The following is a 13,890-nucleotide window of genomic DNA, read 5'->3' as shown; positions in this document are numbered from 1 at the left end:
GTTTCACGTCCAACGCTTTATGTAGAAGAGACACCACGCATTTTCCCAGTGCGATCAGACTTTTCTTCCAGCGGTCATGAGTTTAAGACCTGTCTGTATCGCAGATCTGTAGTAGTTAAAGGTAAAGCTATCCCTGTAACAGGCCATGAAGCCCCATATGGTTGTGAGACGTCAAGGCCCCCATATTTTCTAGACAATCGATTCACAGATGGCGGTGAGGTTGTCTTCTTTATGCCCCCTTCGCCCTCTACAGCCCAGGAAGATTCCTGGTACTCACTTCTGGTAGAGGCTGAGTCTACCCCAGGGCCATANGAAGGATTAGGTCAATTTAAAATATCCATCTCATCGGGAATCGATACCACCACCTTCCGGCTTGTAGCATAGTGCCTTAACCAACTACGCTACCGCGTACAGCAAAAATGTATTTTGGTAGGCTCTCAAAGGCATTTGTTTGTGTTTTATACGTTTCAACACTGTTCCTTCATAACAGTCTGCTTATTGTCAGCAGTACGACAGCGTAGTTCGTTGAGGCACTATGCTACAAGCCGGAAGGTCGCGGGTCCAAGTCATTCGATTTTTTTTTTTCAGTTTACCTAATCCTTCCAGCCGCACTATGGCCCTGGGGTCGACTCAGCCTCTAACAGAAATGAGTACTAGAAATCTTCCTGAGGATAAAGGCGGCCGGCGGGTAAGGCTGATAACCTCACCGCCATCTGTGAGCCGATTGTCTGGATGTCTAGGCCTTATGGGCCTCCACGGTCTGTTATAGGGATACCTATACTTAGTAGTATCCTTAGCGCAGTGGATGAGATACGGGCTTCGTGTTGTTGCGTCGCTCTGTTGCAATCAAAGGTCAAGAGCCCACAATAGTCTCCATTTCTGATTTTCCAAGCAAACTGTTGGAGGCCTGAGACTATGGATACTTCCGCCCAAAATATTCTTTATTCAAGATTCATTCATTAATATTTCCTGTTGCTTCTACTTGGAGCATACAAAAAAAAGAACTCCGTGGCCTGTAGTCTGTAAGTGAACTATACCGACCGAGCGACCGCCGCTTGTAGGCAAAGTTAGTGCCAAATATAGCGGATAGAGGGTGTCGCGTGGTCAGCGCAACGGTTCCACACCGCCGTTAATCTCGGTTTTCTAGACCGGAGCCGCTATTTCCTTGAAACAGATCCTCAATTATCCTCACGAGGCTGAGTGGATCCCGTTCCAGACCCACTACTTCTCAGAAAATCTGGTAGCGCTGGGAATCGAACCCGAAACATCTAGATCTGTAGCCAGGAACTCTGATCACTAGACCACAGAGGCGGTCCCACCTGGAACATAGGGCATCTAAACTCTTCGTTTCACTTCAGTTTCTTAATCTTGTAGACAGTCGGTAGGACTCCTTTGACGGGGGATCAGCCCGTCGCAAAGCCACTACCTAGATACAGGATAACACAAACACAGAATTAACGTAAACAAACATCCATGCCTCGTGTGGGATCTGAACCCATGATCCCAGTGTTCGAACGGATGAAGAGAGTTCATGCCTTAGTTAGCGCGGCCACTGCGATCTCCTCATAATCTCTTGGTAATTATTCATGCGATGCTGCAGTAATAAAGGAAAAATGAAAGAGGGAGAAGAAAGGAGATGACATAGAAGGAAATGACCAAGAGGAAACAGGAAATAGAAGAAACGGACGGAGGAGAGAAGGTATGAATGGAGAAGACATAAAGAAAGGAAGCGAAGGAGGATATACGGTAGGAAATGAGAGTAAAGGAAGGATAATAAAGAAAGAGGAGTGAGAAGGAAGTGAAGGATTAGAAACGAGAAGGAAGGATGCAAAGGTAGAAATTGATATAGCATATATATATATATATTTCTATAAACCAAGATGGAATGAAAATCCTTGTAGTGTAACGCTATATGCAGCCGTGTAGTTCCTCTACAAGAGGTGACAGTTACAAATACTATTTCAAAATATTCTTGAACACGTACACGACCTTTGGATTCATAAAAAAATTACTGTATCTGATATTTGAGTGAAATTATGGCCATATCATAATTCCTGTTCTCCAACAAAAGGATACGAAGCATCAAACAAATAACTGATTCAGGGCTCGAACTCGGGACTGCAAATCACTTCACTGTATCCGAAGATGAACATAAAGGCCATTCGCAGGTAAAAGGGCCCCCCACAGGGTTGTATCGCATTGTCAAGGTGTGAAAAAGGGGAATGTCCCACCAGACACCTCCCTCAAGAGCCCATCTTTATTATTACAAATACGAACTGACTGAAACGCCGTGAATGCAGTTGGTAGGATTATGACGGCACAGCATTCCATTGGGCGCCGCACCTCGACCTACAGACTGCCACAAAACGTAAGTCTCTCCCCTGGCTGCAGAGCACTAACCAGTGGAAGAGTGGTACAGTGTGACTATTCACAAATTTGCCACACTCAAAAATTGCTTCTTGATTTATGAACACAAGTAATAAACTCATTGACCAGCTCGGAATCGAACCCTGATATTCTAGGGTCTAACCAAGCGACTAACTCGATGAAGCTGATTCTTTCTTGAGAAGCCACCAGTCCGTCAGTTACTCAAGAATTTCCAAATATTTTATGGAACCCAACGATTCATTAACATGTTCACAAAAGCCCGTCAATGGTCTTTTTCCCGATCCAGATTAATCCAATCTATATGACCTGATTCTATTTCTGTAAGGTCTGTCTTATTATTATCTTCCCGCTTACGTCTGTCCCTTCTTAGTGGTTCTATATCTAACGTCAAACTTAATTATGAAGAAAATCTTCAACGTTTAGTGTCGTAGGTTGCAGCTGGATATTTTTACTGGGAACCAAAAACTGTGTCACTCTGATTCCATAGACGTGAACATACAGCAAGACACGTTGATCGGTCGAGTGCTGCTGATCCTCTCCAGCACAGTGATTCTCGGTTTCATGTCCCGCGGGACCCATCACTGTATCTTTCTGTCTCACGACCCTGAGCAGCAAGCCATAGCTTACTGAAACCTATATATATATATATATATATACACACACACACACACACACATACACACGAATACTTTGGAAGTGTTTCGTTCACAAAGTGGGTCTGGAACGGGGTCCACTCAGCCTCGTGAGGATAATTGAGGAGCTACTTAAAAGAAACAGCGGCTCCAGTCTAGAAAACCGATATTAACGGCCATGGGGATCCGTTGCGCGACCACGTGACACCCTCTATCCGCAAAAGTTGGCACTAACTTCGCCGACAAGCGGCGGTAGCTCGGTCGGTGTAGTTCGCTTGCGGACTACAAGCCACGGAGTTTCTTCTTTTTTTCGTCCACACAGCTCGGTTAGTGAGACGTTTGCACTGACAGAAAATTCATGGCAGTACTTTCTACTAACAGTTACGAGCAGAGGAGGGGATAAAACTGGCATACTCCAAACGTGAATGCATGACTGCGCGATAAAGACGTAGAAAAGGGATTGGCCCCAGTGCAGGTGCCTCCAGATAAACATATACAATAGTGGGAGAACTTTAGCTCTGCAATGTCGTTCACTTAAATGATGCTCCCATGTTAACTTTCTGTCAATAAGGACATCTCTAAGTATATCAGGACGTCAAGAGACTGTAGTTCAACATGACACAGACAATAAAAATAAACCAGTCGAACTGCTCACATTGGTTTCATTTGATAGTTGCTACGTACATGTTTCGGTCCACATTTGGGATCATCTTCAGGCAATCTCATCACGCATCCACATTGTAACCAGGAATGGACACAACGTAAACGCCCACACAGAAGGATACACAGTTCACCCTAAGGAAAGAACAAAACAAAATTACGATAACACCCAAGAAGGCAAGTGAGAAAAAAACTAGAATCTATTCTACGACTGGCGGTTTACCGTCAATCAATTTGTCTTGGTGACAAGCCCCTAGAGACTCACGACCAGTTTTAGTCCTTATGAAACATCCTATCTGACTAGAGGATGGGTCTGTCGTTTAAAACTGCTGCTAGGTCTCGCCAGCGCAGTCATTCTCAGATTCATGTCCCTCGGGACTCATGACCATATTTTACTGTGTCAGATTCGAGACCCCCACAACCTGGAGGGCCAAGTCCCCGTATTTTAATCCCCCCAGAAACTGGGTGGCCCAGTTATACCCCCAGCACTGGGTTCCCTTTTCGTCGCCTCCTACGACTCGCAGAGCTACGGTGGAGGTACTCGAACCCGCCTCCACATGGGAGTAATAGCGTTATGGCAAATCTTCTGTAACTGTAAGTGATCGATTTATACAATGAGATATATAAATAACAAATAACCCATAACTTAAAGAGTATTACACGTGGTAATTTACTTCAAGGGAATATAAGAGCGAAGTCAGGGCGAAAAACAACCTACAAGGCGGGACAAAAACACAGAAACAATATAGAGTTCTACATTTAACGACAAGAGAACAAAAAACAAACTCCGTGGCCTGCAGTCCGCAAGCGAACTATACCGACCTAGCGACCGCCGCTTGTCGGCGAAGTTAGTTCCAACTTTTGCGGATAGAGAATGTCGCGTGGTCAGCGCAACGGATCCCCACCGCCGTTAATCTCAGTTTTCTAGACTGGAGCCGCTATTTCCCTGAAATAGCTCTTTAATTATCCTCATGAGGCTGAGTGGACCCCGTTCCAGACCCACTACTTCTCAAAAAATCTTGTAGCGCCGGGAATCGAACCTGGGACATCTGGATCTGTAGCCAGAAACTGTGACCACTAGATCACAGAGGCGGTCTCTTCATAACCACTACCATAATAATATTAACTCTTACAAGAACTGATAAACTGAAGGCGTTTCTTAATTTATAAATGTAAGGTAAATTTAGCCGGTCACGGTAGCCGAGCGGTCTAAGGTATGCACTGTCTTCGCTCGCTCGGAAACCGGGATCGTGGGTTCGAATCTCACTCAGGACATGGATGTTTTGTGTCGTTTTTCTGTGTTTGTGTACACGAGCTACCGAATGTCTAAGATATAATAAACCGAAGTGAAATGGAGAGTTTCATGGAGGTAGGCCTAGGCCCACGTTAGGGCTGTAGCGCCAAGGGGAAAAAAAGGTAAAAGTTAAAGTTTTCTATGTGCCTAATTAAGCACAACGCTGTGGATATATATGGGGGAGTGGATGTATAGACCCAAGTTTTGTTGACCTCGGCACTAGATGGTAAGCAGTTAGCTTCACGCCCCGGCCACTTTATTCCCGGGGAAAGATCCCCCAATAACCACTATATAGGATGCTGGGTGGGCGCCAGAGCCGGTCTGGACTCTGTGGAGAAGAGAAAAATTTGTTGCCCCTACTGCGGATCGAACTCCGGCCATTCAGCTTGTAGTCCGTCGCTATCCCAGCTCTCAACTTGCAAAGCAGAATGTCTGTCACATGTGTAATAACTAGAGGCATGTGTCAAGGTTAGATCTGGCCGCAATCAGCAAGCAGAAGAAAATAAACAGAGAGAGATGTCAAAGAAATGACAGGTGGAAAACGGCAGAAGTATGAGTGAACAGAAAGGAATTTTTGAGATCACCCCCCCCCCCCCCCTTTTTCCATGATAGGTACAGACAGTTTAAAAAAATAATTCTTCACCATGTCACTACTCAGATAACCTATACCAAAGACAGCGGGCTTAAACCTACATTGGTCAGGGACATACGTCCTCATTAGAAGATATTTCGTTATACGCAGAAAATGGACGAAAGAACAACACAGAATGGGTTATGATAGCGGTAAATTTCTAGATTCATGTGTGTGAGGTACAGGGTTCGAATCTTGGATCAGAAAATAAGCAGTCTTTACTGAGATGTTCTAGGATATAACATTGTGTAGTCCGTGTAGTCAACGGACGTTTCGAATGAACATGCCGTCTCTATCTTCAAGGTTGAATAAGCTGAGTAAGAAACCAGCGTGAAGGAAGGTGGCGTTATGTATCCCAGTGTTCATAATTACCGATGTGAGAACCTCGAATTCTAAGCAAAGTAAATATGACAATTATATTTAATTATATAAACCTGTTAAGTGGGATTCCTCAGTCGCTGAAGTTCCTAAGGTCTCGTTGACTGGGGTTCAGTTCTCGTTAGGCACAGGAATATTTCAAGCTGTTACCCAATCAAACTGCTTCTAAGTTTAACTCAGCTGCCTGTCTCATTGACATGGGGAACTCTTTCCCTGTGGAGTAAACTGGCCGGAGCAAAAAGCTGACCAGTCACGTCCATGCAGTCCAATATTCTACAATATATATTACCTCCATGCCCAAATATTTAGTCATAAAAACAATTTTTTTCTCCTGGCACTACAGCCCCAGTGAGCCTAGGCCTACCTCCATGAACTTCTCCGTTCACTTCGGTTTTTCTAGATCTTACACATTCGGTAGGACTCCTTGGGCGGGTGATCAGCTCATTGCAAGGCCTCTACCTGTACACAAACACAGAAAAACGCACACACACAAACTAAACATCCATGCTCTGAGTGGGATTCGAACCCACGATCCCGGTTTCCAAGCGAGCGAAGACAGTACATGCCTTAGACCGCTCGGCTACCGTGACCGGCACAAGAACAAATACAATATTTAATTTTATAATCAAGATAATTATACGTATTACGTAATTAAATCTCCAAAGCTGCATTCTTCTATCAAATGTACTTCCTTCTTCAGGTCGTGGTCTTCTGGGTTAAGACATCGAATAGTCTTAGAGGCAGATGCCGATGTTTAAAGGAAACTTGTGCCTCAAAGACAACGATTTTCTCATCCTACACAATTAAACCCTGAATATGGAGGCAGGGTGTTCCTCCGAAACGTCCATACCCGTCTACGAGAGTACGCGTTTTCACAACCGAGAGTAACCCCAATCAGAAATAATTACTGCAGTGAAAACTTCAAAATTTGTTGTTTTTTTGTTTTTTTTTCAGATTGTTGTCTTGTGGGTGGAAACCGAAATTTCGGAGGAACACGTTCACTTAAAAATATCGAATTCCTTATTTTACACTCTTCAACCTTGATGATGAACACGGCAAGTTTCTCCGAAACGTCGGTATTTGCGTCACTAGCCAGGAGACCATAAGCAGAAAAATCATAGCAGTGATAAACATAATGTTCCTTCAGACCCTGCTCTTTGACGCTGTGTAGTCTTTCGGGTCAACAGCGACGTTTCGGAGGCACATACCTAGAAAAAACCACATTCTAATCCTACATACTTAATGCCTGAAGATGCTTGTAGCATGTTTCTCCGGACCGTCGATATTCTCCTACAAGACTACACGGTGTCAATCCATAAGATCAAAATCTGTACAATGGCCACTGTGAAGACCACGTCACGTACGCTGTATGTGTTTCCTATTTCCAGGTTATGAGGTAAGGGCTACAAAGTCAGATTACAGATAAGCACAGAAGCAGTTAAACAGTCCGACTGGCAGCTAAATCATTTAGTTAATAACAGACCCTATTCGCGATATAGACTTTGGGTTGCAGATTAAAACCAGCCTGACGGTAAGAATGCGTTCCATACAGGATTAGAGTATCATCTGTGAAAGGCACGGATCCCAACAAAGTTGTGGTCAGCAGGGAGCTCAACGGAAAAACCGGTTAAGTGCTTCAGCAAAAGCAAGCCTCAAAATTTGTACGAAAGGTAAATGTAAAACTGTCCCTGTGCTTACTTAATTAAACACCGAGCCATGAAGATGTATAACCTCGGCCCAAGATCGAACTGAATGGTCAGCTACGCGCTCTGGCCATTTTAGCCCTCAGTACCCATAGGATTGGAAGGTGGGTGGTCCGCAGATCTGTGTATTACAGAAACACCTCTTGGCCCTGCTGGGAATGGTATGCCGGTCGTCCGGCCAGTCGCTATACCGACTGAGCTACCCCGGCTCTTCATGACGTGGTGCCCAGACAGCGTAGCCGGTACAGCGACTGGCTACGGGCTGGACGACCGGGGGGTCGGAGTTAGAGTCCCGGTAGGGTCAAGAATTTTCTCTTCTCCACGTCGTCCAGACAGGCTGTGGGGTCCACCCAGACTCCTATTAAATCCGCACCGAGGGGTCTTTCCTCGGGGTTTTAAGTTGCCGGGACGTGAAGCTGACCACTCACCTCCAACTAGTGCCGAGGTCAAGAAAATGTGGATCTATACATCCACTCCCTTATACTCCTTCATGATATAGTGTTTAATTAGTTAAGCACAGGGATAACTTTACCTCACCTCACTGGGTATCATATTAGCTTTAATTTTGCGTAATATATATATATTTTTATTAGGGGGTTTAGCGCTGAATATAAGCGTGACAGAGCGGATTGTTAAGCAGTTGTTGAAAGATATGAACATCAGTAGTAGTATCAGGTCCTTCTTGTAGTCACCTAGCTACAGATTTACACTTTTACAAGCAGACCTCTATAACACACAAAAAAAATCCTTGGCCTGTAGTCCGCAAGCGAGCTATACCGACCGAGCGACGGCCGCTTATCGGCGAAGTTAGTGCCAACATTACTGGATAGGGGCTGTCACGTGGTCAGTGCAACGGATCCCCACGGTCGTTAATCTCGGATTCCTACACCGGAGCCGCTATTTCCTTGAAATAGCTCCTCAATTATCCTCACGAGGCTGAGTGGACCCCGTTCCAGACTCACTACTTCTCAGAAAATCTGGCAGCGCCAGGAATCGAACCCAGGGCCTCTGAATCTGTAGCCAGGAACTCTGACCACTAGACCACAGAGACACCTCACTAAAGCCCACACCAAACGAGGCTGACTCTTCAGTTTGAAACACAGAGTTCGGAAATTAATAAATTTTATTTATGAGGATTCGGGTATGCTCCGTCGGTATAGCGACTAGCTACGGGCTGGACGACCGAGGGGTCAGAGTTCTAGTCCCGGTAGGATTAAGATTCTTTTTTTTCTCTGTGTCGTCCAGACCGGCTCTGGGGTTCACCCAGCCTCCTATCTAATGTGTACCGGGGACTATTTCCCCTTGGGTAAAGCGGCCGGGGCATGATGCTGACCATTCACCTCCAACTAGTGCAGAGATCAATAAAATATGGATCTATACATCCACTCCTCCATACACTTCTAGAGATCAGTGCTTAATTAGTTAAGCATAGGGATAACTTTACCTTTTAACTCTATTGTGTTTAAAACATAGACGATTTTTACATTGAGGTGTTGTAAAGGGGTGTGTAGGCGACCACCCACACAACCGTAACCTGAAGTCGCACCTAAGACAGGTTTTACTGAATGGAGCAAGCAAACGACCGCTGTTCATTCATCCTGTTGCTATAGAGACCGGTTGTTACCTGGTTCATTCCTTGCCTGGCGAACGTGAAGTCTGCCCATTCATGATCAGCATAAGACAGACTCTTGTAATTAGATCTGCATGAATTACTTGGGCCCGAGGGAAATAGAGAAAGTCGGTTCAATGATTCTTGACTCATGCAACGACATGTAGCCAACTGTAAAGGTCTCATGACTTCGAATGGTAAGTCGATTCAAATGAAGGAATCGACCTGAGAGACGGAGAAAACCCACGGAATCAATATATGATTAAGACAGTGGAAGAATAACGTAGGAATGGCGTCAGGTTAGATGGTAAAGGAAAAATAAATTATACATTTATTTGTGGATTATTTAATTATGTTTTCTAATTATTATTGAAGTCTTTTAAAATATATACTTTTTAGCCTAGTTTCTAAATTCTTTTAAAAATAAAAGGAGGCTTATGAGATCACTTTTCTGTCTGTGTATCAGCACCTGTTTGTCAATCTACGTATTCTCCTTATCTTTCGTAAAGAGTATTACGAAACCACCTCCATGTTTGTCTCTGTGAACTCCCCTATTGTTTCCAGGCAAAGGGACATTGGTAGTTGTTTTTATTATATGATACTATTATATGTCTGTGTGTTCCGCCTATTTCTGTTGTCTTATATGCGATCTGTTCCATATCAGAGGAAAAAGGGCTTTTAGTTCTTCCCAGAATATACTGTTTATATTATAACAAAATTTAACAATAATTTGGAACAACCTTCAACCTCATTTAAGAATAATGAACCAAGAAAGAAATACAGTGCAGCGACTGCTTAAAAGTATCTACCTGATGATGACCACATAAGGTCGAAACGTATCGTAGAATTATCATTTATAAAAAAAAAATTACAAAGTAGCACATCAACAGTTTACGAGCACGACATGAAATCGCACCACCAAGTCCGGACAGACAAATTAAACTGTTAACCACTGAAACAGTATGTTGAAATATAATATAATATTCTCAGATATGATTCAGCTCCATTCAGTTAGTTAGTTGGTTTGTCAGTTATTCAGCGACTGCAGACACTGTTATTCAATTTCCTAAAGCTCGGTTCCAAGTTTCTGTTTTATGACAAGGAAAAAGGTAAAGCTATCCCTGTAACAGGGCGTGAAGGCCCACAGGGTTGTGAGACGTCGAGGCTCCCATCTTTTCTCTAGACAATCGGCTCACAGATGGAGGTGAGGTTGTTATCCTTACGCGCCGGCCTCCCTTTACCCCCCAGGAAGGTTTCTTATACTCATTTCTGTTAGAGGCTGAGTCGACCCCAGGGTCACAGTGCGGCTGAGATGACTGTTTTTCTTCTTCTTCCTCCCACTTTCGAGAGTAGGGCTGATTTCTCAATTTCATGATCATTTTACAGACGGCAGGACACCTTCGATGGGTGATCAACAAGTAGCAAGGCCTCTACCTAAACACAGGACAACACAAACACGCCAAACATCCATACCTTGTGTGGGATTCGAACCCATGATCCCGGCTTCCGAGCGAGCGAAGACAGTTCATGCCCTAGAACACTCGGATACCATAACCGCCTGGAATGATTAGGTCAATTGAAAAATCCAGTTAACTCATACGGAATTGAACCCGCGATCTTCCGACTTGTTATACAGTGACTCAACAAAGTACGACCCCTTTTATGACCGGTAGCAAGCCTAATATTAAATTAACCACACACAAAGCACTCATATCCAAATTGAGTGACGCCTGCCTGGACTAGGAATTTGCAATAAACACAAACTATTGAAATTTCAGCGCCTCCAAAACAAGTTTTTCCGCAATTCTGGTAATCTTGCAAGGCCCACACAGGTTTGCCTTTGGCGCATGGCCGTCTTAAGGTTTAACATGGTTCACATTACTGGCAGGTATGCCTGCATCTAGCAATCATAATAACTTTCTTTTCCCCTTGGCACTACAGCCCCAGTGGGCCTAGGCCTACCTCCATGAACTCCGTTCACTTCGGTTTTTCTAGATCTTACACATTCGGTAGGACTCCTTGGGCCTGTGATCAGCTCGTCGCAAGGCCTCTACCTGTAGACAAACAAAGAAAAACGCACACAAACACCCATGCCCTCAGTAGGATTCGAACCCACGATCCCGGTTTCCAAGCGAGCGAAGACAGTGCATGCCTTAGACCGCTCGGCTACCGTGACCGGCATCATAATAACTTAGTATGTCAAATTTCAATGATTAATCAATTATGGTCATTAGGACCGCGATGTGATGGCCAGGAGAGCTCAGTCGGTACAGAGTCGATCTACGGGCTGGAAGATCGAGGAATCGGGGTTCGATTTTCGGCAGCGGCAAGAGATTTCTCTCTTCTGGACAATGATTTATTTAATTGTGTTAATAACAACGGCCGCCTCTGTGGTTTAATGGTCAGAGATCCTGGCCTCAACCAACTGCGTTACCGCGTGTCCCACCGACGGAACATGTATACAAACTCAAAGAGCAGTGGTAAAAGAAACTCTGGAAAAAACATACAGATAGAGCTAGTAACTTTGGATTTCAGCCGGAACTGACTTGTAGCTTATCCCATAATGGTTGGCATGGAAGATGAGATTTCGGGTTTTTATACACAGACGCAACAGAAGACTGCTGAGAAGAGATATCGCTTTACACCTTGTGCTGAAGGGCTAACGCATCATTCCATCAGAATACACACTGATAAAGCAAAGGAAGTAAGAAATACTGTTCAAATATTGACTGCAGGAAAACAAGTAGTCACCACGTGCATTTGCACCAATCATGATGTCTCTGAGCCTTGAAAGCTATCAGAGGATTTTCCAAATGGGTGTAACGCTTTTTCGACTAGCTCGTTACATCCGTTGAAATGCAGGAGCACGCCACTTCTGTTTGCACATTGGGGTGCAGCCGGAGACTAGTGCAAACAGCGTCCTCAGACCCAATCCACATACCATTAGGTCTTTCAAAACTAAGCGACAAGGCGCCAGTGAGATTTAGTTTCATTCGCTCCCAACGAATTATAGAATCCTTCGAAATTAAAGCAAACACGGAAGTAAGGTGAAATTAAATTCGCGCATGCGCACAAGAACCACTCCACGAATGTAAGCTTCCATGCGTTCATAACATTAGCGATCATTTCCATGGTCTACTTAACTTCAAGTTACCGATCACGCTGGCTTGGTCGGTAAAGCCTCTGACTCTTATTCAATTCGAAACGACAATATTAACGGAACATTTCCTGTATAATTTTTTTTTTCTTCCAGCCGCACTATGGCCCTGGGTTCGACTCAGTCTCTAACAGAAATGAGTACCAGGAACATTCTTGGGGGTAAAGGGCGGTCGGTGCGTAAGGCTGACAAACTCACCGCCATCTGCCAGCCGATTGTCTAAAAAATGTGGGAACCGCAACGTCTCACAACCCTATGGGCCTCCACGACCTGTTACAGGGACACCTTCACTTTTTCTTAATTAGGTAAATCATTTTACATTTACACTCTATTTTTTCCCGCTATTATTTCCCCTACATAGGCCAATGTTTATATTTCCCACTAAACATAAACATTAGCCAAAGTAGGGGGAAAACAGCAAAAAAAAAAAATGAGTGCGGGTGAATGTAAAATGGTTGACTTGATCATAAAATGACCGAAACATGTTCTCAAGTAAAAAACAAAAAAGAGCATAAATGTATTCAATTGATAAAAGATTTGTGTTGACGGAACCTATATTAAATAGTTCACACACAATAATACTAATATTAACTGAAATTCTGCATGGTTTTTCTTAGTTCCTCAGTTAATAGCCGGGTTATTAGCTTAAGCTAGGTAAATTACTGATTTCTTCCTCGCCTTTTGCTATTCATTAATCACTGCCATACAATAATTTGACACCGTACAGTCAGAACTGCCGACTGTGTCGTTAAACACGTTACAAATTAAATTACCGGACTTTCATGATGAAGAGTTCTGTTTTCTGGGATGTAACAACTTGTATTTCGTTGAAATTCGACTGAAGTGCCTTACGCGCCGGCCGCCCTTTACCGCCAGGAACATTCCTGATACTCATTTCTGTTACTGGCTGAGTCGACTCCAGGGCCATAGTGCGGCTGGAAGGATTAGGTCAATTGAAACATCCAGTAACCTCATCGGGAAGTGAACCCGCGACCTAGCTGGACGTTGTGTAAAGTAGGAAAACATCTTGCCTCTGCCCGGAAATCGAACCCTGGTACGTAATTTACTGAGCTCACATTTGAGTTGCTGTGCTGGCTGCATACCGAGCTGTGCTGGGTTGTTTACTTATACGAACATACAAAAAAAATCGTGGCTTGAGTCCGCAAGCGAACTATACCTTCCGAGCGACCGCCGCTTGTCTGCGAAGTTAGTGCCAACTTTAGCGGATAGAGGGTGTCGCGTGGTCAGCGCAACGGATCCCCACGGCCGTTAATTTCGGGTTTCTAGACCGGATATACGAACATACTCGTAGTAGAAGTGTGGCGGAGGCTTGTTTGAGAAGCCGATAGTCGCTCAGCTGTTCAAGAAGTTCTCTAGGTTTTTATGTACACCTAAGGTTCGTTGCTTTATTCACAAAAGCCCTGATGATTTATAGGCT

Source organism: Cryptotermes secundus, unplaced genomic scaffold (assembly GCF_002891405.2).
Source record: "Cryptotermes secundus unplaced genomic scaffold, Csec_1.0 scaffold143, whole genome shotgun sequence".
NCBI lineage: Eukaryota > Metazoa > Arthropoda > Insecta > Blattodea > Kalotermitidae > Cryptotermes > Cryptotermes secundus.
Note: the sequence above shows the minus strand (reverse complement) of the source record.